General features: G+C 49.4%; 1 protein-coding gene across 3 annotated transcripts in view; it reads right to left on the bottom strand.

Moving 5' to 3' along the window:
- CASP9 (caspase 9) overlaps window positions 1-23645 on the bottom strand; it is a 133018-nt gene that overhangs the window by 51674 nt on the left and 57699 nt on the right. The window lies entirely within an intron of this gene.

Here is a 23645-nt window from a genome sequence, read left to right as displayed (position 1 = left end):
ATGGGGCTATAGTTCCCCTGAGGCAACCATTCCCACTTTACATCACTTTCAAGGGGTTTGACAACCAAACAATTAATAGGTACTCTTCTTTACCAAACCAGGATGGCACAAGCCTTCTTCCTTTTTGAGAAGCTCTAGGCAAACCACAATGGCATACCCAGCATAATGAGCCAATCCTCCTTCAAAACCAGTTCTGCAACAGATTTTCCCCTTATGGAACCTGCACAAAGGAGTGGGCTTTGCGAGGTGTGACTTTGCTTCACTAAGGCAGTAGCCTCTTTGAAGCTGCCACCTGTGGCCCCTTCCCAGTAGCCATCATGCTGGAGGAGGTCACACCTCCACACATCAACAGATTCTCTTTGTTCTCGGTCCACCAGAGGTTTGAGCAACAAAATAGAATCTTTCTAAAGTCACCTTCCAATTCCAATTAAAAGTTACCTTAAATCCGACCACAGCAATGAGTCAAGTTTAATGTAACAATTAATGTGATACCTTGGAGTAATATTGCTGGTGGTCCCATTGGAAACTAGTACTTAACGTGATTAGTGAGAGTCTATGTTAGCCAATTGGACTACCAGCCTTACTACAGTGAAAACGTAAATTTCAAATTTTCACTGTCAGGACCTGTAAAGTTTAAATTCGACATCTCCTTTTAAATGACAGCCATGCTTCCTTCTGGACTACTGGGGCCTGGTTTAAGGGTGACTTACAGAAAGAAAAAAGGAGGGGCTGAGGCAAGGGAGGGTCTTTTGCCATGTTGAGTTTGGCAGTTTAAAAGCTGCCTGACTAGGCTGCAATGACAGGCTTGGAGACACATTTTCATTTTGTCACAGCAGTGGTGGCACAACAAGTGCTGTATTCCACTGGTGACATTTAACTTACTAGTCTGTGTAAACTTTGTACCATACACTAGGGACTCAAAGGCAACTATATATGCCAATCGGGGATTAGATGATCGTGTAAAACGTTTGGGAGGCTCAGCACAAAAGACTGCCGCCTGTGTAGCAGGACCCAGGGCACTAGAGAGTCATAAAACAAGCAGCATCATTTGAAATTTGGTGAGGGAGGGCATGATCATACAAAAAGAGGCAATTTCCTACATAAGGTGTTCCACTTTTCCACTAATAAAGAGTATTGATGTGTCGAGCCATTCTAATAAAAAAAAGAATGCCTATCGAACAACTGTCACTTCCCATCCTGTAAAGATTCAATTGTGAAGAAGAACAATGCCATAGATTGCTCTTTCCCTTCTGTTTCCATCAATTTTCTTTGCGGATTCTTCCCTTAACAAAATATTGCAATTCCCCCAAAGTATAATGTTACTTACCCAGTAAGCATCTGTTCTTGGCATGCAGAGCTGTAGATTCACATGCTGTGCATAGCTCGCCATCTAGTGTTGGGTCCAGATATTTGCACTTTGATTTTCTTCGAAGAAGTCTTTTCCAGTCACGAGGTAGGTGACACCTCCTTTCGGTGATAGTGCGCATGGGCATAGACTCCGTTGTTAGATTGTTTTTCCGCAGAGGGTGAGAATGGAGTAAGAGTAAAGAATAGAGATGTCCATGCATATGTATGTGAGAACTACAGCAGCCATAGGTATCCGGGGAGGTGGGTGGGTGCATGTGAATCTACAGCTCTACATGCCAAGAACAGATGCTTACTCGGTAAGTAACATTCTACGTTCAGGGCATGTGAGCTGTAGATCACCTGCTGTGCATAGACTATATAGCAGTATCCTCCCAAAGCAGTGGCTAACCTGTAGCTGTTGGAGTTATCTGAAATAGTGTTTTAAGTACTGCTTGACCCACATTGGCTTGTTGTCTCGCTAACACATCTACACAATAGTGCTTCGTGAATGAGTGCGGTGTAGCCCATGCTGCAGCTTTGCAATTGTCAGCTATGGGGATGTTTCCCAAGAAAGCCCTAGCATACGAGTGGAATGTGCCCTGGGGGGTACAGTTAGAGTTCTCTTTGCTTTTGCATAGCAAGTTTGAATACACTTAACAGTCCACCTTGCAATTCCTGATTTAGAGATAGGATTGCCCTTGTGTGGAAGGCACAAATGCCACAAAAAATGGTTTTGTTTTACGAAAAGATTTTGTTCTTTCAATGTAGTACAAAAGTGCTCTTCTGACATCAAAGGTGTGTAGAACTCGTTCTGCAACTGAATCAGGTTGAGGGAAGAATATCGGTAATACAGTCAGATTTTCACGAATTAGAACTTCAAAATGAAAGGATGTAAACCGATTCCGTAATTTCTCACAGTCTATGTTAGACCCATTTCGCGGTGTGAAATAGGATTGTTCTTGAAACGTTACATTATTTTTTATCAAGCAGAACCCACAGGGATCCGCCTCAAGGATATCAACCTACAAGAGAAGAGAAAATAGGACTGATTTATGTGAAATGCAGATACTACCTTAGGTAAACATTTGGGGTTGGTACGAAGAATCACTTTGTCTCTGTGTGGTTGGAAAAAGGGTTCTTGTATGGTTAATGCTTGTAGTTCACTCACTCTCCTTAATGAAGTGATTGCAATGAGGAAAGCGGTTTTCCAAGAGAGAAACTGTGGTTCGCATTTGTGCATGGTCTCAAAAAGTGGGCCCATTAATCTTGTGAGGACTATGTTAAGATTCCACACAGGCGTGGCCAAGCCGAGCTTCGAGATGGCCGCCTAATCTGCCGGCTCTGCCGACTGAGTAAACAATCTGCCATACATCCGATCAATTTTGCCTGCATTGGGGCTTTAACATCGATACCAGCAATTGGAGGAGCTGACTGTTACCTCCGGGGTCCAGAAAGAAGGTGTAGAACACCCGCGACGAGATCTGCGCCATCGAGGCTGCAGTGTGGCCCGAGGCCTGGTGGCTGAGTGTTTCATTGGCGGCGTGTGACTGACAAACTGTTTACCTTTGGCGGCTGGAGCGTGGCGTGCCTGCGGGCAGCATCCCGCCGAATCCAGCAGGGGGGCCCTGGACCGCGGCCGTCAGCATCCGGAGACTGCAGCCGACTGTGGGCTCGCCGCCGACACCGTGAAGCTTGTGTGGGCTGAGAGCGGAGCAAAGGCCATACGAGCTGGGGGACGTGAGATCTCGGCTCCGGCGCCTGCATTGACCCCCACCGCGGCATACAGCGCCTGTGGAGAAGATAGAGGTGAGGAGACAGCCCCGCATCGGCTAGGGGGGAGGTGCGGCGCCGGGCCGTCCGCCGAGTTCCCCAGGGTCGTTACACAGCTCCGTGCATCAGGGCAGCACGGGGCCAGAACTGGAGCGTTACTGAGCAACAGGAGCAGACACTCAACAGCGTGCCTGCAGCGCATACACATGTCCACGGATGGCCGAGATTAGAAGCTGCCTATCGGCCTGTCAGCTACCACGCAATACTCCTACTGGCTAAGCAGCTGCAGTAATCCCTCCCACAGCCATCTAGCAGAGCAGCATTGTGGATGTGCACTACTGGCCTCAACAGGTGATGTGTTGGAGAGCACTGACCTTCACTGAAAGGCACCGGCGGTGTAGACCCTCCTTCTCCTTAAGTTGACTCGGATGCACAGCTGCAGGCGTTCTTGAGGCGGCCCTGGTGCCCACCTGGCCATACCCTGGTACTGGAAGATCCCCACAGCGTGTACCTTGGAACTGATGCTCCTGCTGTTCACGGGCCGTATTGTATACGAGGGCGACCATTGGAGATTCCACCGCTACTGCCATATATAACAACCTGTACTCATCGCAAGTAATCCCCATAGGTGGGCTCTGCAGTTATAATGGCAGGGGGTCGCAGCTCGAAGACAGCACTCCAAGCCAAATTGACCAAATATGAGTAGGATGGAGGCCCCGACGCGAGCCCCAAAGGAGGGCAAGCCGCATCCGACAAGTCTGAGTCTGGCGGGAAGCATAAGGAACCAAAGTTGCAGGACATTCTGGAGGCCACCACCACCGTCCGCACTTCCTTAGAGTCGCGCATTGACACGGTGTCCACCGAGGTTTCCCTTATCAGAGAATATATGCGCTCTATGAACTGGCACCTGAAAGACGTCGAAATCAAGGTGACCTCCCTGGTAGAAGACACATCAACGCTGCAAAGGAAAGTGGATGACCTCCAGACACACGCGGCAAAACTGGAAGCGCAGTTGGATAATTATGATTATGAAGGGCGCTCCAGGCGCAACTATGTTCGCATAATTGGGGTTCCGGACCTGGCGGAGGGGCCATCGGCGGACCTCTTCGTAGAAGATCTGGTCACCACCTACCTCAAGCCACGGGGACTCTCCAACTTCTTCTCTGTGGAACGAGTGCATCGGGTGCCGGGAGGCCGGCCTAAACCTGGGCCCCCCCGTGACCTCTTCTTGCCCGGATCTTCAATTTCCGCGACAGGGATGTCATCCTGCAGTGTGCCCGCTCCGCCTCGCTAGTGGAATTCCAAAACAGTCGCCTAACTTTCTTCCCGGACTTCACCCTCAGGGTGCAGCGACAAAGACAAAGCTTCTTGGAAGTGAAAAAGGTGCTCCGCGACAAGGACTTGAAGTATGCCATGATCTTTCGGGCCAAGTTGCGAGTGGAATCGGAGGGAAAGTCCTGGTTCTTCACCTCCCCGGAGGAGACCTGGGACTGGCTGGAGGGCTGGCGCACGGTGGGGCGCCGTAACAACCAAGCTCGAGGCATGAGGACAGACAGAGACACCCGAGCTTCAGGTGGTGGCTCACCACTACAGGACTTGTATGAGGCGGAGGGTGGTGACGAATAACTCGGTCTGTATGTTTTCCCTTTGTTTGCTGGTATAGTCCAATTAGACGGAGGGCGGATGGAGCTGCATTTGCCATATGCATCAGACTTTGCTGTCTAGAGTTATTCTGCCCTATATGACTTGGTTGATATGCTTTCCCCGTACTCTGCCTGTACCCAACCAACCATGTGGGTGTTATTGGGTGTGTTCTAGGCTCTGGTTGAGGCTCTTCATATACGTATGTTAGAGTATTGATGTTATTGCTGGTAAAACGATTTCTTAAAAATGGCTGCTCGGTTCGGCTGCACAGACCCGCAAGTTCTCGAAAGGGTGGGCGATAGGCACTCTGCTAGTTTGGGGGGCGGGAGGTTATGTTACCACCGAGCAGGGAGGCAGGGGGGGGACAGTCCGTTGGGTTTGTGGGGTGGGTGTTTGTGTTTATGCATTGATGTTTTGTTATTGATATTGTTTTTGTTCAGGCATGTCATGTTCGATTGGTCTCAGATGCGAATGTTGACAGATGCAATGTTGGTAATGCTATCATTAGCCACAGTATTTAGGTGCAGGCATGTCACCTTCGATTGGTTTCGTGAGCAGGATGCGTCAGATGCTGCGATTGTGGTGTTCTCATTGGTAACAGTACTCAAGAACGCAGTGCCATGCTTTCCTTTCTCCCCCTTGCCGTGCTCCTCAGTGGGGTACTTCGAGGCTATGACATCGAGTGATGGGTACCATTCATAGACAGAAACTCAAACTGTTATCTTGGAATGTGAATGGGCTGGGCAACAAAATCAAAAGAGGGGTGTGTCCTCCAGTTTCGGAAGCGGCACTCACCTGATGTCGTTCTTTTGCAGGAGACCCACCTGTTGGGTAATGGTTGTAAAGCCCTGTCTCGGTGGGGATTCCAGTTGGCTGCTCATTCTGCCTTTGGCTCTGGTTCCCGGGGGGTGGGAATTTTAGTCCGCAAGTCCTTCCCCTTGACTGTTAATATGGTCCACACAGACCCCCTGGGCAGCTTCGTGGCGGTCTCTGGGGTGTGGAAGGGGGCTGCCCTCAACCTGGTATCAGTGTATATTCCGCGGGGTCTACAAAAACAGGCATTTGTCAACTTTGGTGATCTTCTCCTGCATCTGCCGGATGGAAGATTGTTGATTGGGGGAGATTTTAACTCCATCGTTTCCGATTCCCTGGATCGCTGGCCCAGAAAAGACCTCCCGGCATCACGCAAATGAATACATGGGGGCTATGGGCCGGGCGGATGTCTGGAGGTGCCTACATCCCAGCGAGCTTTAGTACACGCATCTCTCGGGGCCCCATCGTAGCATGTCACGCATCGACTATGTACTCACACTCACGAACCAGATTCACAATGTCAAAGAGATGCAGCATTTGGCATGGGGCATTTCGGATCACTCACCTGTGCTGTGCAGGGTGGAATTGGGGGAACCCACGGTTGGCCGCGTGGCACCACTTAATCCCTGATATCTCACTATTCCCTCAGTTAAAGATAAAGTATTGAGCGAATCTGACCTCTATTATCAGGTGAACCAGGGCTCAGTTAATTCATCTGTTTCCCTTTGGGAAGCCTATAAAACGGTCATTCGGGGGTTAGTATTGGGACAGATTGCTGGACAACGTAAGGAATAAACTGCGGATATGGTGCGCTTAGAGGGAGAGGTCCTGGTCTTAGAATGCGCGGTTCGTACACAGGACTCAGAAGAATCGCGTCACAAGCTGCAAATTAAGATGAAAGAATTCTCTGACTTGGCCACTGACGCGGCTAAAGCACAATACAGGGCGACTCTCAGCAGGACCTATGATGTAGGCGATAAGGGAGGCAAATTGCTGGCATGGCTGGACTGCAGAGAGGGGGCGAGGCGAGTAGTGGTTGAAGTCTACACCGACCAACACTCCCGTGTTACCGCACCGCAAGACATTGCAAATGCATTTGGACAACAGACCCGCTCCCTACATACTTCCCGCACAATCTATTCAGAGGAGGAGGCCTTATCTCTACTCCGTGATATAGACGTGCCGGCTCTAACTGTGGAGGACACCTCCGATCTGGAGCGTGACCTAACTGTGACCGAAGTAGAGAAGTCCATCCATGATTTGCGCGGGGGGAAAGCATCGGGTCCCAATGGGATCACCATAGAATTATTTAAGTTGACGGCGAACATAAATGCCACCTATCTTACAGATATGTACCGGGAGAGCAAAGAGATTGGAATTCTTCCCGAAGACCATAGACTGGCCACTGTCATTGTCATCCGCAAACCATGCAAGCCCGCAGATCAGTGTTCTTCGTATAGGACTATTTTGTTGCTCAATTGCGAGGCAAAAATCCTCGCTAAGATCCTCGCCACTCGTCTGTTGCAGGTTCTTCCCACCCTGATCCACCTGGACCAGTCCAGGTTTATGCCGGCAAGAAACACATCTCTTAATCTCCGCCGATTAGACGGAGTACTCTGCAGAGCAGACACTATAAGAGAGGATGCCGTGGTGGTGTCCCTGGATGCTACATCGGCCTTCGATACCATTGAATGGCCCTACATGTTTGCGGTGCTCCGTAAATTAGGCTTTGGCCCGGAATTTAATGGGTGCGCCTTTTATATTGCCAACCGTTGGCACAGGTGGTCGTCAATAATCGGAAGTCCCCTGTTTTTCCCTTGGATAGGGGCACCAGGCAGGGCTGTCCCCTATCACCGCTCCTCTTCGCCTTGGCCTTGGAGCCCTTGGCGGCGTGGATCCGCTGGGACCCTGCTATCAGGGACCTGAGATGGACTCATGGCTGGGAGGACCGCATATCTTTGTATGCAGATGACATCCTGCTCTATCTTGTCTTCCCGGCGAAGTCGCTCAACGTGGTAATGGACATATTTCACATCTTCGGTAGATTCGCAGGTTACAGGATCAACTGGTCCAAATCGGTGCTCTACGTCCTTAGCGGACAGAAGCCCCGACTCCCCCGGGGCTGCCAATTGACAGAGGCCGTGGAAGGGTTCAAATATCTGGGAATCTGGGTATCCAAAGACTTGTCCCGATTCTATGAGACTAACCTACGGCCTCCGTTAGAACGTCGCAAATCTGATGTCCAACACTGGAAGTCGCTTCCCATAACCCTTCTGGGGCGTGCGGCATTATTTAAGATGATGTCCCTCCCCTGACTTCTATATGCCCTGCAAAACATGCCCATTCCGGTAGGCGCATCGTATTTCAAGGAATTAAGAGTCATTAGTGTGGGAATTGTTATGGGAGGGTAAGTCCCCCCTGCATTGCCACGCAAAAACTCACGTTGGGTTGGTTTGACGGTGAAATCGGGCTACCTGATATGAGAAGGTATTATTGGGCCTCGCCAATATAGACGGCATGATGACCCGGCCTTTCAGATAGACCGATGGCTCCTCCCAGGAGGCGGCTTCGAGGGGGCGTTGTATAGCAAATCTCCGATATCCGTCCGGTCCGACTAAACATGCTGTGCAGGTATGGAAAGACGCTACTAGAAGCCTGGGTTGGAAGGGCAAGCTCACCAGGGCCACGCCGCTCTGGCACTGTGACCGGTTGGGTCGATTGTCGCGCTCCCAGGGGTTCGACAAATGGGATCTCATTGGTATCTCCAGAATTGGGAACCTGTGGAAGTCGGGCGAGGTCATACCATTCTCCCGATTACAACAAGAATACGAAATGGCCAATTCTGAACAGTTTCGGTACCTCCAAATCAGGCACGCTCTGCTTGCAGTTCTCCCTAAAGGGGCTGACCTCCCAGAGTCCTCTCGGCTGGAGGACAGGATCTTAGATGGCGATTTGCCTGAGAAGGCCATATCTCTCATATATGATTAGCTCATTAACAACATGCCCGATCCCTTGATCCGCCTCAGAACCAAATGCGACCATGACGTGGCTGGGCTGGATGAAGAGGAGTGGCGGGCTGCAGTGGCGTCCCTGCGGGAGGTCGCCATTTCTTCCAGACTCTGATTGGTCCAACTGAAAATCCTTCACAGAACATATTTGTCTGGACCCTCTTTGATTCATATGGGCTATGTCCAAGACAGTAATTGTGTACGACACTGTGGGCAAGAGGGCACCTTTATTCATACACTGTGGGAATGTGCTATAATGAATATGCTACTTACCAGTATGCATCTGTTCTTGGCATGTAGGGCTGCTGACATTCATATCTGTGCATAGATCGCCGCCTAGTGTTGGGTCCGGATGTTTGCACGTTGTTGTCCTGGAAGAGTCTTCGAAGTATCCTGGGATAGGTGACTCCTCCCCTGGACTACAGTGCGCATGGGCATCCTCTCCATCCTCAGATTGTTTTTCGCCATTGTGGCAGTGATGGAGTAGATACAGAAAGTGATGACCATGCTTTACAGTAATTCTGAGGGCTGCAGCTGCTACAGGCGCCGGGGAGGAGGGAGGGCGATATGAATGTCAGCAGCCCTACATGCCAAGAACAGATGCATACTGGTAAGTAGCATATTCAGTTCGAGGCATGTGGGCTGCTGAATTCATATCTGTGCATAGAATATATAGCAGTGCCCTCTTATTAGCGGCGGCTACCAGTGCCAGCTGCAGCGGTCTGAAAAAGAGTTTTGAGAACAGCCTGTCCTACAGCTGCCTGCTGTTTTGATTGCACATCTACACAATAGTGTTTGGTAAATGTATGTGTAGTGGACCAGGTGGCTGCCCTACATATATCATGCAAAGGAATGTTTCCTAGGAAAGCCATGGATGCCCCTAACTTACGTGTTGAGTGGGCTCGTGGGGGAATCGTTAAAGTGCGTTTAGCCTTCTGATAGCAAATTTGAATACATTTAACGATCCATCTGGCTATACCTGCTTTGGAGATAGCGTTACCTTTGTGGTGTGGGGCAAAGGCAACGAAAAGTTGTTTTGTTTTCCTAAAGGGTTTGGTCCTGTCGATATAATACATGAGGGCCCTTTTTACATCTAGTGTATGGAGTGCCCTTTCTGCGACAGTCTGTGGGTTTTGAAAGAAAACAGGCAGTTCAATAGTTTGATTCATGTGGAACTGCGATACCACCTTGGGCATGAATTTGGGGTTGGTACGTAGTACGACCCTGTTGTTGTGAACCTGTATAAATGACTCTTGGACGGTTAGTGCCTGGAGTTCACTAACTCTTCGTAAAGAAGTTATCGCCACTAGGAAAGCTACTTTCCAGGTAAGGAATTGAATCTCGCATGAGTGTAGAGGTTCAAAGGGTGGACCCATCAGGCGTGTGAGGACCAAGTTGAGGTTCCACATTGGGGCTGGTGGGTGGCTAGGTGGAATGACTCGTTTGAGTCCTTCCAAGAATGCTTTGATGGCAGGTACTCTGAATAGGGAGAGGTGCTGCCTGGTTTGTAGATAGGCTGATATTGCGGTCAAATGGACACGTATAGAGGTGTACGCCAGATTGCATCGGTATAGGTGTAATAGGTAACAAATAATGTTTTGGATGGATGCGTCTAGCGGGTTAATGTCATTATTATTGCAATAAATGACGAACCTTTTCCATTTGGCTGCATAGCAAGCTCTGGTAGTGGGTCTCCTGGCCTCCTTAATGATGTCCATACAGTCAGGTGGCAGGTTTAGGTAGCCAAACTCTAGGACTTCAGGAGCCAGATTGCCAGGTTCAGCTGTTGCGGATCTGGGTGCTGAATCTCTCCATGGTTCTGCGTCAAATGCTCGGGTTTGACCCGCAGCCTTTGATGCGGCACCACGGAAAGTTCGAGAAAGGTGGTGTACCACGGCTGGCGTGCCCACGTTGGAGCAACCAGGACGAGTGTCAGTGAGTGTTGTCTGAGTTTGCGTGCCACCAGCGGTATCAGCGGTGCTGGTGGAAAAGCGTACGCAAATCTGCCGGACCAGTTCATCCATATCGCATTGCCCTGCGACTGCGGATGTGGGAACCTGGCGGCAAAGCTTTGGCATTTTGCGTTTTCGCTTGTGGCGAATAGGTCTATCTCTGGATGACCCCACTGCTGGAAGTACGGTTGGAGTACTGATGGGTGTAACTCCCACTCGTGCATCTGGTGGCTGTGTCTGCTGAGCAGATCCGCCATCTGGTTGTCCTTGCCGGGGAGGTGTTCCGCCATGAGGAACATGTTCCTCTGAATGGCCCACTTCCACATGCTCTGAGCCAGATGAGACAACTGTGGAGAGTGTGTTCCTCCCTGCTTTTGTATGTAGTACATGGCGGTCATGTTGTCCGTCCGGATCAACACGACTTTGTTGCACAAGTGTACTTTGAATGCTTTCATTGCGAGGAAGATTGCCATCAATTCCAGAATGTTGATGTGCATCTTCCTTTGTTGTGTAGTCCATAGTCCCTGCACTGTGTAATTGAGTACATGAGCTCCCCATCCCTGGAGAGACGCGTCCGCTGTCAGTATTATTTGTGGAACAGGCTCTTGGAACGGTCGGCCCTTGCAAAGGTTTTGTGGATTCCACCAATGCAGAGAGTTGTATGCCCGACCGCTCACCAACACTAGGTCTTTCAACTGTCCTTGAGCCTGATTCCACTGATGTGCTAAGCACTCCTGAAGCGGGCGCATATGTAGTCTCGCGTGTGGGACAATGAAAAGGCAGGAGGCCATCATGCCTATCAACTGCATGAACACTCGCGCGGGAAGGGAGTGTTGTGGTTTGAACTTGGAAATCAGCATTTGCATGCTGTTGATTCTCACTAAATTTGGCTGAGCTGTGGCCGCCAGAGTGTCTATAGTCGCACCTAGGTACTGTTGTACGTGTGCGGGCTGAAGATGGGATTTTGGGTAATTTAGTGAGAACCCCAGACTGTGAAGGAGGTGAATGGTGCGGGACATGTGGCTGGCACATTGCTGGGCTGACTTCGCTTGAACGAGCCAGTCGTCCAGGTAAAGGTAGACGTGTATGTGCTGCCTCCGTAGATGTGCCGCCACAGTAGCTAGGCACTTTGTGAACACCCTGGGTGCTGTTGTCACGCCGAAGGGAAGGACTTTGAATTGGTAGTGCTGCCCCTGAACAGTGAACCTGAGGTATTTCTTGTGTGAGGGGTGAATGGGTATGTGGAAATACGCATCTTTGAGGTCCAGTGTGGCCAGGAAGTCTCCCTGCTTGAGCAGCGGGAGGACTTACTGTAAAGTGAGCATGTGAAAATGCTCGGAAAGAATGTACTGGTTCAGGGGTCTCAGGTCTAATATAGGTCTGAGGGACCCGTCCTTTTTCGGTATTAAAAAGTACAGGGAGTACACCCCCGTACCTTGCTCGTGGACGGGTACGACCTCTATTGCGCCTTTTAGTAGCATACTTTGCACCTCCTGCTGTAAGAGCGTTAAGTGCTCTGAGGCCATAGGACGGTTTTTTGGAGGTATTGTGGGTGGAGTTGAGGTTAATTCTAGGCAGTAACCGTATTTGGCAATATCTTTGACCCACCTATCCGTGGTGATGGAGTTCCACGTGGACAGGAACCTTTGTAGCCTTCCCCCGACAGGTGTTAGGTGGTCGGGAGGAAGGGAGAGGGCGTCACTGCTTGTTCTTGGGGGAGGACCTGGTGTTGCCGTAGCCGCGTCCTCTGCCCTTTGTGCTGGAGCCACGATATCCACCCCGGGTGTTTTTATCGTAGGTGCTTTGTGTGGTGCCCTTGTTGTATGTTTGCTGTGACCCCTGCCCTCTACCCGCTCCTCTATTTCCGGGGCGACGAAAGGAGCCGTTCCGAAAGGACTGCGTTTGTAGGGCCCCCATGGACTTTGCAGTGTCTGTGTCCTTTTTTACTTTCTCTAGGGTGGTGTCAACCTCCGGCCCGAATAAGTAGTCGGGGTTGACAGGTTGGTTGAGGATGTTATTTTGTACCTCAGGTTTGAATCCGGAGATTCGCAACCAGGCGTGTCGTCGCAACATGACGCTAGTGTTTATGGCTCTGGCAGCTGTATCCGCGGCATCCAGTGCACACTTAATGGATGCATTTGTGAGCAGTTGTCCCTCCCTGATGAGGATCTCTGCACCTTCCTTGAATTGGTCAGGGAGATGTTGGAGTAGTTGTTCTAATGTGTCGTAGTGCGCTCGATCGTAGCGAGCGAGGAGCGCCTGAGTATTGGCAATGCGCCATATGTTAGCTGCCTGGGCGGCAACCCGTTTGCCGGAGATCTCTAGCACCTTGGACTCTTTGTCCGGGGGAGGAGCATCACCTGTTGTTTGCGAGTGTGCCCTCTTGCGAGCATTCGCAACCACAATGGAATCCAGAGGTAACTGGCCTCTAATGTAAGTAGGGTCCCCAGGCGCCGATCTGTATTTCTTGTCGATCCTGGGGTTTATTACTCTTGCCCTGGTGGGTTCCTTGAAGATGTCCTTTGCTGGTTTGAGGACACCTTTCAACATGGGCAGAGTCTTTATATTCCTTTCTGAGGATGCGAAAGTATCCATGAGAAAGTCGTCCTCGACGGTGTCAGAGTGAAGTTGCACCCCATGATTGGCCGCAGCACGTACAATTAGAGCGTTGAACGCGGCAGTGTCCTCTGTGGGAGAAGTCTTTGCTCCATAGAGTTGTGGGTCCTGTGCATCCATAGGTGCACCTGAGTCTACAGGGTCATCCCAAGCTTGATCGGGGTCCTGTTGGCCTTCAGGGTCCATCTCTCCGGGGTAGGGGACGTGGTCACCTATGTAGTCCTCAAAAACATCTGTGTCGGAGTGTGTGGGAGAGAAGGACTGTGGATCCTGGTAGGGGGAATGGAGAGGTTCGTACAGAACTGGTTCTGAAGCCACTGGCAGCTTTCTCTTAAGCGGGATCCGGAAGGAGTCCAAAGCTGGCTCATAAGTGATTCTCCTTTTGTGGAGCATCATCCTGCCGGTGTCGGCGTCGATGAGATGTAATGGAGACGTCTCCGCAGGAGAGCGTTCGGCAGGCGTGATTGTGGTGTGGGTGACCCGTGTCCTGATTTGGAACAGTTTCGGGGCCGTGGATGGCGGCAGGCCAAAAGTAATGTTGGCCGGTGCCGAAGAGGCTGTTGGAGCTTTTATCGGCTCGGAGCCCGACATGTCCTGGAGGACTGTTTTGTTCTTGGTGCGTTGCGCAGCAACGCGTCGCACCTGGAGCGCCATCGATTCCTTTGCGCCGACCGGTTCTGTAGAGGCGGGCGTGGACTTATTTGGCGCCGGTGAGTCGTCGAGTCGAGGGGCGGTAATGGCCGTCGACTTCTTCGATGAGTGCGCCTTTGGTGGTGCTGTGGAAGCGGTGTGAGACGCAGCAGGCAGTTTGCCCTTTGGGGTCGGAGCCGATTGCGTCGGTGCCGGGAGCCGAGTAGGTTTGGTGGCACCGAAGGTCTTTTTGCGTATGTCGACTCCGACGTCGGCCGCTGCAAGCTCGGCACCGAAGTCTCGTTTGGTGCGCTCGGCGCCGACGGGTTTTGCTGGCGTCGAAGGTGTGGTGGGCCTCGATCCGACCAGCGTCACTTTTGGTTTCGGTTTCAGTTGAACCAATACAGCTTTTTGTTTCCGTTTCGAAGAAGGGAAACCAGCCGGTTTGGGTATTAATGGCTGCCGCTGAATGTCCGAGGCCGGGCCAGAGGGCGGGGCCGAAGAACTGCGGGATAGGTCTTGGGTAAGGCCCGAAGGCGATCCCTCGACCGGAGCCATAGACTGGCGCACTGGGCTATCCTCAGTCTGTACGGGTAGGCCTTGCTCGTCACCGGAGCTACTCTCTTCGGCCCCTAAGGCCTCATTGTAGTCTCCTACCTCGGTGTCGTCTTCATTTCTGCGAAAGAGGCTTTCCTCGACGTCTTCCGATCCGGAGTCATGTTCGGAAGCGGGACTGGAGGGTAGGTTATCCACGTCTTCGACATCTTCGTTCTCGGCGCTGAAGATGTCGGCCGGGGCCGGTGCCGCTTGCTGCGCTTCGAGTCTCGCTGCTCGTCGATTCCGGAGAGTCTTCTTGGATCGGAATCGGGCACAGGCCATACATGTAGATTCGTCGTGATCCGGTGAAAGGCATTTGATGCACACCGGATGGACGTCGATGTGGGGATATTTCGCATTACATACAGGACACCGCTTGAAAGGTGTCCTCGATTCCATCGTCGATGACGGGTCGATGGTCGGGTAAGATGCGAAAAAAGTTGGTTCTGGAAGTTAGTAAACTAACAAGATACTATTGATACCGATCGGGAACAGTACCGACGCGAACTAAAGGCCTTATGGCCTAGAAAAAGTTTTTCCTAACTTGAGTCAAGATAAGCACATCCGAACCCAATGGCGGAAAAAAACAATCTGAGGATGGAGAGGATGCCCATGCGCACTGTAGTCCAGGGGAGGAGTCACCTATCCCAGGATACTTCGAAGACTCTTCCAGGACAACAACGTGCAAACATCCGGACCCAACACTAGGCGGCGATCTATGCACAGATATGAATTCAGCAGCCCACATGCCTCGAACTATAGAAATATTGGGAGGGGGTGGTATGTATGATGGAGGAAGCGTTGGTACAACAGATACCATGTAACATCAAATTGATTTTATTGAACATTTGGGACCCCATGGACCTCAGTGCTAAGGAGAGAATCTGGGTGGCTCTGGGCTTCATGGTGGCCAAGTGAAACATTGCACGTCTATGGAGGGCCCCGAACCCACCCAGCATTGCTGACTGGGCCAAGGACATGGACTGGTGTATGGTGACGGAAGTTCCTATTTATGCCTCTAGGGGGTGCCCGATGAAATGGTCACAAATATGGGGGTCATGGAAGACCTTTCGAAGGGTTATATGTAAGCCACCTGGGAGCGGGGATGAGGATGCTGCTGTAGTTGTATAGTATGTGACACTTGACGACACTTATAATGTACTGTGCAATGAGCTATTACTGCTGTATTAATGTGCTCTACAGACCCTTTGAGCATTGTAATGCTTGGATTGTTTACATGCCTTTTTCAATAAAAAAGACTTTAAAAAAAAAAAAAAGATTCCACACAGGAGCAGGTGGGAGTCTTGGTGGTAGACTTTTCAGTCCTTCCATGAAAGCTTTCATTACAGGTACTCTAAACAACAACAAATGTTGTCTATTCTGTAGATATGCAGCTATTGCTGCCAGGTGTAGTCTAATAGAGGTGTAAGCTAACGCTGACTGTTGCAAGTGTAACAGATAGCAAATGATGTTTTGTGTGGAAGCATCAAGAGGGTTGATATGATTGTTACCACAATAAATAACAAATCACTTCCACTTAGCTGCAAAACAGGCTCTTGTGGTAGGCCTTCTAGCCTCTCTAATGATAGTCATTCATTCTGGTAGAAGGTTCAAGTAACCAAACTCTAAGACTTCAGGAGCCAGATTAGAAGGTTCAGCTGTCTGGGATCTGGGTGTCTGATTTCTCCATGGCTCTGTGTGAGGAGACTGGAGGTTAAATGCAGCTTTTGATGCGGAACCAGAGACAGCTCCACAGGGTTCTGAAACTAGGTTGACGTGCCCATGTGGGAGCTACCAGGATTAGTGTGAGAGATGTTTGCCTGAGCTTCTGAACCACTAATGGAATGAGTGTAAGGGGCGTAAAAGCGTAGGCAAATATCCCTGACCAGTTCATCCATAGTGCATTGCCTTTGGATTGCGGGTGTGGGTACCTGAAGGCGAAGCTTTGGTATTTTCCGTTTTGGTGTGTGGCGAACAGGTCTATGTGAGGGACTCACCAACTTTGAAAGTATGGGAGGAGAACCGGAAGGTGAAGTTCCCAGTCGCGTAGTTGCTGCCTCTGCTTGCTGAGGAGATCTGCAATTTTGTTGTTCACTCCTGGGAGGTGTTCTGCTAGGAGATAACATTTGTGGTGAATGGCCCACTTCCAGATGTCTTGGGCTAAGTGGGACAGTTGGACAGAGTGTGTCCCCCCTGTTTTTGTGTGTGATACATAGCTGTCATGTTGTCTGTACGAACCAAGACAGCTTTGCCCTCCAAGTGAGTCTGAAAGACCTTAAGAGCTAGAAAGATTGCAAGCAACTCTAAATGATTGATGTGGAGCAACTTCTGTTGTTGGCTCCACAAGCCTTGCACTGTGTGTTGTTGTAGTTGAGCTCCCCAGCCAGTGAGAGACGCGTCCTCTGTCAGTACTATCTGTGGAACCGGGTCTATGAAAGGCCGTCCTTTTGACAAATTTTGTGTGTTCCACCACTGCAGAGAGTGATGAGTACGGCCTCTCACCAACACTAGATCAATAAATTTACACATATAAAGACACGGTGACTGGTTCCACTGACTGGCTAAGCATTCTTGAAGTGGACGCATGTGCAGCCTGGCATGGGGGACGATTATGATGCAAGATGCCATCATTCCCAGCAGTTGCATATAAACCCGAACTGGAAGCCAATGATTGGGTTGAAACTGGAGAACTAAAGCCTGAATATTGCGAATCCTGGCTGTGCTGGGAAACGCAAGAGCTTTTTGAGTACCTGTTGTGGCTCCTAGGTAGTCCTGAGTATTGGCCGGTTGAAAATTTGATTTTATCAAATTGATTGTGAACCCTAGTTGATGTAGTAACTGAATTGCTCTGAAAGTGTGCCGAAGACATTGCTGATACGTACTGGCTTTGATGAGCCAGTCATCCAAGTATGGGAAGACATGGATGCTCTGCCTTCTCAGGTGAGCAGCTACTACCGCCAGACACTTTGTGAAGACTCTGGGGGCAGTGGTTACCCCGAACAGAAGTACCTTGAACTGGAAGTGTTGACCCGCTATCACAAACCTGAGGAATTTGAAATGAGCGGAGTGGATTGGAATATGAAAATAGGTGTCTTTTAAATCTGAAGTAGATAGAAAGTCGCCTTTCTGCAGAAAAGGTAGTACTTGTTGAAGTGTTACCATGTGGAAATGATCTGACTGAATGTAAAGATTGAGTTCTCTGAGATCTAATATTGGTCTAAGAGAACCATCTTTTTGGGTATTAGGAAGTAAAAAGAGTACACGCCCCACCCGTGATGTTGTGGTGGTACGGGCTCTATAGCCTCTTTTAGAAGGAGAGACTGCACCTCTTGTTTGAGGAGGTGTAGGTGAGCTGGTAAAAGTTTGTGCGACCTTGGTGGAATGTTTGGAGGAGTGCTGATGAACTCCAGGCAGTAACCAGAACGGATAATTTGTAGTACCCAATTGTCTGTTATTGACTGCCAGATCGGTAGAAAATCTGAAAGTCTTCCCCCGACAGGTGTTAAGTGTTCGGGGGGGGAAGTGTAGCCAAGTCACCGTTTTGATTTGGAGGGGGAGGCGCGTGTGTTTAAACCCCTAGCCTTTGTTACCTCTGTAACCCCCACTGAAGTAACACCTAGAGGGAGAGGATTGGTTATTGCCCTTGATGTGGAGCAACTTCTGTTGTTGGCTCCACAAGCCTTGCACTGTGTGTTGTTGTAGTTGAGCTCCCCAGCCAGTGAGAGACGCGTCCTCTGTCAGTACTATCTGTGGAACCGGGTCTATGAAAGGCCGTCCTTTTGACAAATTTTGTGTGTTCCACCACTGCAGAGAGTGATGAGTACGGCCTCTCACCAACACTAGATCAATAAATTTACACATATAAAGACACGGTGACTGGTTCCACTGACTGGCTAAGCATTCTTGAAGTGGACGCATGTGCAGCCTGGCATGGGGGACGATTATGATGCAAGATGCCATCATTCCCAGCAGATGCATATAAACCCGAACTGAAAGCCAATGATTGGGTTGAAACTGGAGAACTAAAGCCTGAATATTGCGAATCCTGGCTGTGCTGGGAAACGCAAGAGCTTTTTGAGTACCTGTCGTGGCTCCTAGGTAGTCCTGAGTATTGGCCGGTTGAAAATTTGATTTTATCAAATTGATTGTGAACCCTAGTTGATGTAGTAACTGAATTGCTCTGAAAGTGTGCCGAAGACATTGCTGATACGTACTGGCTTTGATGAGCCAGTCATCCAAGTATGGGAAGACATGGATGCTCTGCCTTCTCAGGTGAGCAGCTACTACCGCCAGACACTTTGTGAAGACTCTGGGGGCAGTGGTTACCCCGAACAGAAGTACCTTGAACTGGAAGTGTTGACCCGCTATCACAAACCTGAGGAATTTGAAATGAGCGGAGTGGATTGGAATATGAAAATAGGCGTCTTTTAAATCTGAAGTAGATAGAAAGTCGCCTTTCTGCAGAAAAGGTAGTACTTGTTGAAGTGTTACCATGTGGAAATGATCTGACTGAATGTAAAGATTGAGTTCTCTGAGATCTAATATTGGTCTAAGAGAACCATCTTTTTGGGTATTAGGAAGTAAAAAGAGTACAAGCCCCACCCGTGATGTTGTGGTGGTACGGGCTCAATAGCCTCTTTTAGAAGGAGAGACTGCACCTCTTGTTTGAGGAGGTGTAGGTGAGCTGGTAAAAGTTTGTGCGACCTTGGTGGAATGTTTGGAGGAGTGCTGATGAACTCCAGGCAGTAACCAGAACGGATCATTTGTAGTACCCAATTGTCTGTTATTGACTGCCAGATCGGTAGAAAATCTGAAAGTCTTCCCCCGACAGGTGTTAAGTGTTCGGAGGGGAAGTGTAGCCAAGTCACCGTTTTGATTTGGAGGGGGAGGCGCGTGTGTTTAAACCCCTAGCCTTTGTTACCTCTGTAACCCCCACTGAAGTAACACCTAGAGGGAGAGGATTGGTTATTGCCCATGTAAGTGGAGGCAGTCTCTGAGGAAGTTTTTTTGGAGCCTCCGTGGTAGAAAGAGTGCCGAAAGGAACCACGGCTTTATGTTGACTGAAGTGATCTCATGGATTTGGCCACTTCAGTGTCCTTCTTCATCTTTTCTAGTGAAGAATCGACCACTGGTCCAAATAGGTGTTCCTTATCAAAGAGTGTAGTTTGAACCCAGATATGTGGAGCCAGGCGTGTCTTCTTAAAAGGACGCTGGTGTTTGCAGCTCTAGCAGCTGTGTCTGCAGCATCTAGGGAGCACCTGATTGCGTTGTTAGGATTAAGTTGTCCTTCATGTACCAGTTCTTGTGCTTTAGATCTATGTTCTTGGGGCAAAAATTGGATTAATTGCTCCATCTTGTCCCAGTGCGCACGGTCGTATTGTGCTAGTAATGCCTGAGTGTTAGCGATATGCCAGAAGTTTGCTGCCTGAGAGGCCACCCTTTTCCCCGAAGCATCAATACGTTTGGATTTTTATCCAGGAGTGGAGCATCTCCTGTAGTTTGGGAGTTAGCTCTTTTCCTTGCATTGGACACAAGCATGGAATCTAATGGTAATTGTCCCCTTATATACACTAGGTCCGATGGTGTTGGCTTGTATTCTGTTTCTGCTCTGGGTAAGAATACGAGCCCTGACAGAGTAGTTGAAGATGTCATCTACATGCCTTATCATCCTTTTGAGCATGGGTAGTGTATCTGATGACGTTTGCGTGCTACTAAGGGTTTCAAAAAGGAAATCCTCTTCTAGGGATTCTTTATGTGGCTGCACCCATTCGTAGTTGACAGCTCTACCCAGTAATTCAATGTAGCCTACACTGTCATCCGGTGAAGAGGGCTTGTTAGGGTACAAGTCAGGATCATTGCCTGTGGGTGAATTGGCGTTGTAGTCATCCCATGGGTCTTGTAGGGGCCAATCATCATCCCCATCATCCTGGTTGTCAGGTGTATGTGGTGGTAAATGCTCAGGTGAAATTGGTTGAAAATGAGGGGAAGGAGGTGATGGAAGAGGAAGAGGAGGAGGGGAAGGGTTAGTTCCAACAGTTCTCTTCTTCAAAGGAATGTGATATTCCTCTTCTGTATCAGTCCTTCTTTTTAAAGTCACTTTAGTGGTGATGTGTCCCGTCTGTGGGTGAATATACAACACTTTCTGTTTCGCTACCGGTTTGTCGACCGGAGAGTCGAAAATGTCCTTTTAAGTGATTTCGGTACATCTAACTGTTTTGGTGCCGGAGTCTTGAGCGTTGGTGTCTTCGGATCCGAAGCGGATTTCGGTGCTGAATGGTGTGGGTCGGAGCCAGACTTGTGTTTCGACCCCAAAGGTTTGGGCTCGAAGCTTGATTTGAGGTGAGTCTTTTCGGGAGCCGGAAGGCTTTTTAGTAGGCTTTGGTGCCGAACCAGAAGGCGGGGCGTCGGAAGCATGGTCTCAGTGCCGACCGGGGACCGAGGGCACGGGGTGGACCGGAGCCTTCTTGTTAGGTGGAGTTGGATCTTGGGACAACGGGGATCTGTACTCACAGTACATTGTCAATGTGGGATGTCTCTCTCTTGGAGTCGAGCTCTGAGATGGGGATCGGCTCCTGCTCCTCCTCGGTTCCCATGGCCTCCCTGGCCTCTTCGTCCGATTCGAAGACGTCTGGAATGGAGCTTGTGTGCTGCTCTGCATGTCACGACATCAACCCCGACAGTCGCAAAGTGTTTTCTTGGAGTGGAAAGCCTGCCACGCGGTCACACTCCTCTTCTCGGTGTTCGGGAGACAAACACTTCGTGTGAATCGGTGCGCAGGTATTTCGCGTGACACCGAGTGCAGAATTTGAAAGGAGTTCGTTCCATCGACTGCGTCTTGGCCCGTCGCGGGTAGGCCCAACAGCCTTCAACGAGCTTTCCAATCGAAAGATAGTTTAATTAAGTAAATACGATACGAGATAGAAAGAGAGACGCGATCGGAAACAATACCGTCGAGGCTGAGTATCTTGTGCACTGAGGGAAACCAAAGGAACGGTGTCGAACCGGAGCGCAGTAATTCATGTCCGAACCTGATGGCACAAAAAAACACTAACAATGGAGTCAATGCCCATGCACACTATCACTGAAAGGAGGAGTCTCCTACCTCGTGACTGGAAAAGACTTCTTCGAACAAAAACAAAGTGCAAACATCCGGACCCAACACGAGATGGTGGGCTATGCACAGCACGTGATGTACAGCTCACATGCCTCGAACATAAATTTCCAGTATACTCCACTAATTCTACAATGTGTAGCAGGTATCAGCCTAGCCAACAGTGTCCAACATTAGCCAACATGGGAGAGAGCCATACCAGAGTTTATTGCTTAAAAAAACAAGCATTGGCATAGCCAATAGGGCTCGCTTTTGGGACCTTATAAGTATGTAGTTATGCAGCACAATATCATCGGTGCAGCGACATCAACTGTTGCATGGCTAAACACTTATAAGGTCCCAAAGGCGAGACCTATTGGGTATGCCAATGCTTGTTGGCTTGGCCATGGGACTGCAATGCAATATGCCACTGGGGAGGGGGGCAGCTTTACGGAGCCATGGAGGTGCCTTTCGGATTCGCTCTCTGCTGCCCCCTTGGCAAGACAGACAAAGACACACAGTGAAAACGTTGCGGCAAACATGCAGGCAAACAACAGGCCGATGGAGAAGGAGGGTCTGGTAGTCCCACAAACAGAAAATGGGGCTCTTGTTACCAGTGCTGCGGATTGGAACCAACCCGCCCGCCGCTTGCAGAGTAGTGCTTTCTATAAGCAACGTGCTCAATAGCCAGCACATTGCCTTTCCTGCACACGCTAATTCCAATTATACATTTTTTTTCGTAAAAAGAAGAAAGTGAGTCTGGCGCGAATTTCAGAGCACAAGCTTAAGTCCGCCTAAATTTTTTCTTGCTACGGGCAGTTTGATGCTCAGTAAGATTACTCTACATAGTGCTAAGTTCTGGCCTCTGAACACAAGATGAAAAAAAGAAACACTAAAAATTAAAGACACCTATGCCTTTCCGCGAGGGGCCCTGTCATGACGTAAAGTAACATGTCAGTGACCTGTGGTTGCAGCAAAGGCCAGCCTGAAGTGCTTACGGTCCAGGGGAGGCGGACGCAACCACCGGGGGGATAAAGTCTTCGATGGTTAACACCACCAATTCCACTGCCAATGGTATTGACGAATACAGTCTGATCGCCACTCGTTTCTCCGAGCCTCATGTTTACTGGGCTGGGGCAGTGTCAGAAGCAGGCCCTCCGCTCTCCCACACGCCTCTTTCCGCCCACACGCAGAAACACAAAGCAGTAGGCGTGGAGGATCAGTGTCTGACTTCTCTGAGGGAAGAAGTGATTGAGGACAGGCAGGTTACAAGTTATGATTGAAATGTCGGAAATGGAAATCAGAAAAAAAACATGTCAAGGGAGGGATAAAAGAAGAGAAGGAAGGGAATATATTGTGGAAGACAACTTGGTGAAGAGATTTAGTTCAATGTCATTAAGTGTGAATGTGGACAGTCTTATAGAAGGGAGGGATCATGAGACGAAGGTTTACAGGTTCCTGGATTGCTTGAGAGATCAAGTTGGATGTGGAGGAGGTGACCTAAGTCTGGTAGTTGTTGTCTTCCTCCATCATCAGAGCATTAGATCGAGACTGCATCTGATGCTTTATAGTTGGGGATGGGAGGCTTCAAGGTGAAGCTGTTCAACAGTTGATGGCGCACTTTAAGTGAATTCAGCAAGGGATGCAAGAGCAAATGCACTCTAAGAGAGGAACAATCGCTTGAGGTCCTTGACTGCTGTGCAAGAGAAACTAAGTATTCGGACACCGAATGTTGGCGTTGCATCATCATCATCGCCATATCAAATGTCAAACACAGAGTGAAGATGTTTGGAAACATCAGTAGTGTAAGCAACGTCCAATTCATAGGACCACAGGAAAGTGGAAATGCAACAGATCTGCAGGACAGGATTCTCCTGCAAACAGCTATGATATTTACTGACAACTTCCTGTCATCACTTTACTGCAGGTAACACGATCACCCATGAGCTCTCGTTCGTAAGCTATATCAAGCTTGTGAGTGAGAGCACAACAGTGTTTTTAGAATTGGTTTTTAAAACGAGTAACAATCACTCACTAAAATCACAGTAATGTACCTGAAACAATGCTACAAAAAACTAAGTAATTTAAGGTGGAGACTTAACACATTTTTTATTTTCCCCCAAAAAGAGTACCTTACAATTATTTTAGGGACATTTTCTTTGGTTATATGTATTGATT

The sequence above is a fragment of the Triturus cristatus genome, chromosome 1_2, assembly GCF_964204655.1.
Source record: "Triturus cristatus chromosome 1_2, aTriCri1.1, whole genome shotgun sequence".
In the NCBI taxonomy this organism is placed as follows: Eukaryota; Metazoa; Chordata; class Amphibia; order Caudata; family Salamandridae; genus Triturus; species Triturus cristatus.
The sequence above is the reverse complement of the archived record's forward strand: the minus strand, read 5'-3'. Positions and strand labels throughout refer to the sequence as shown.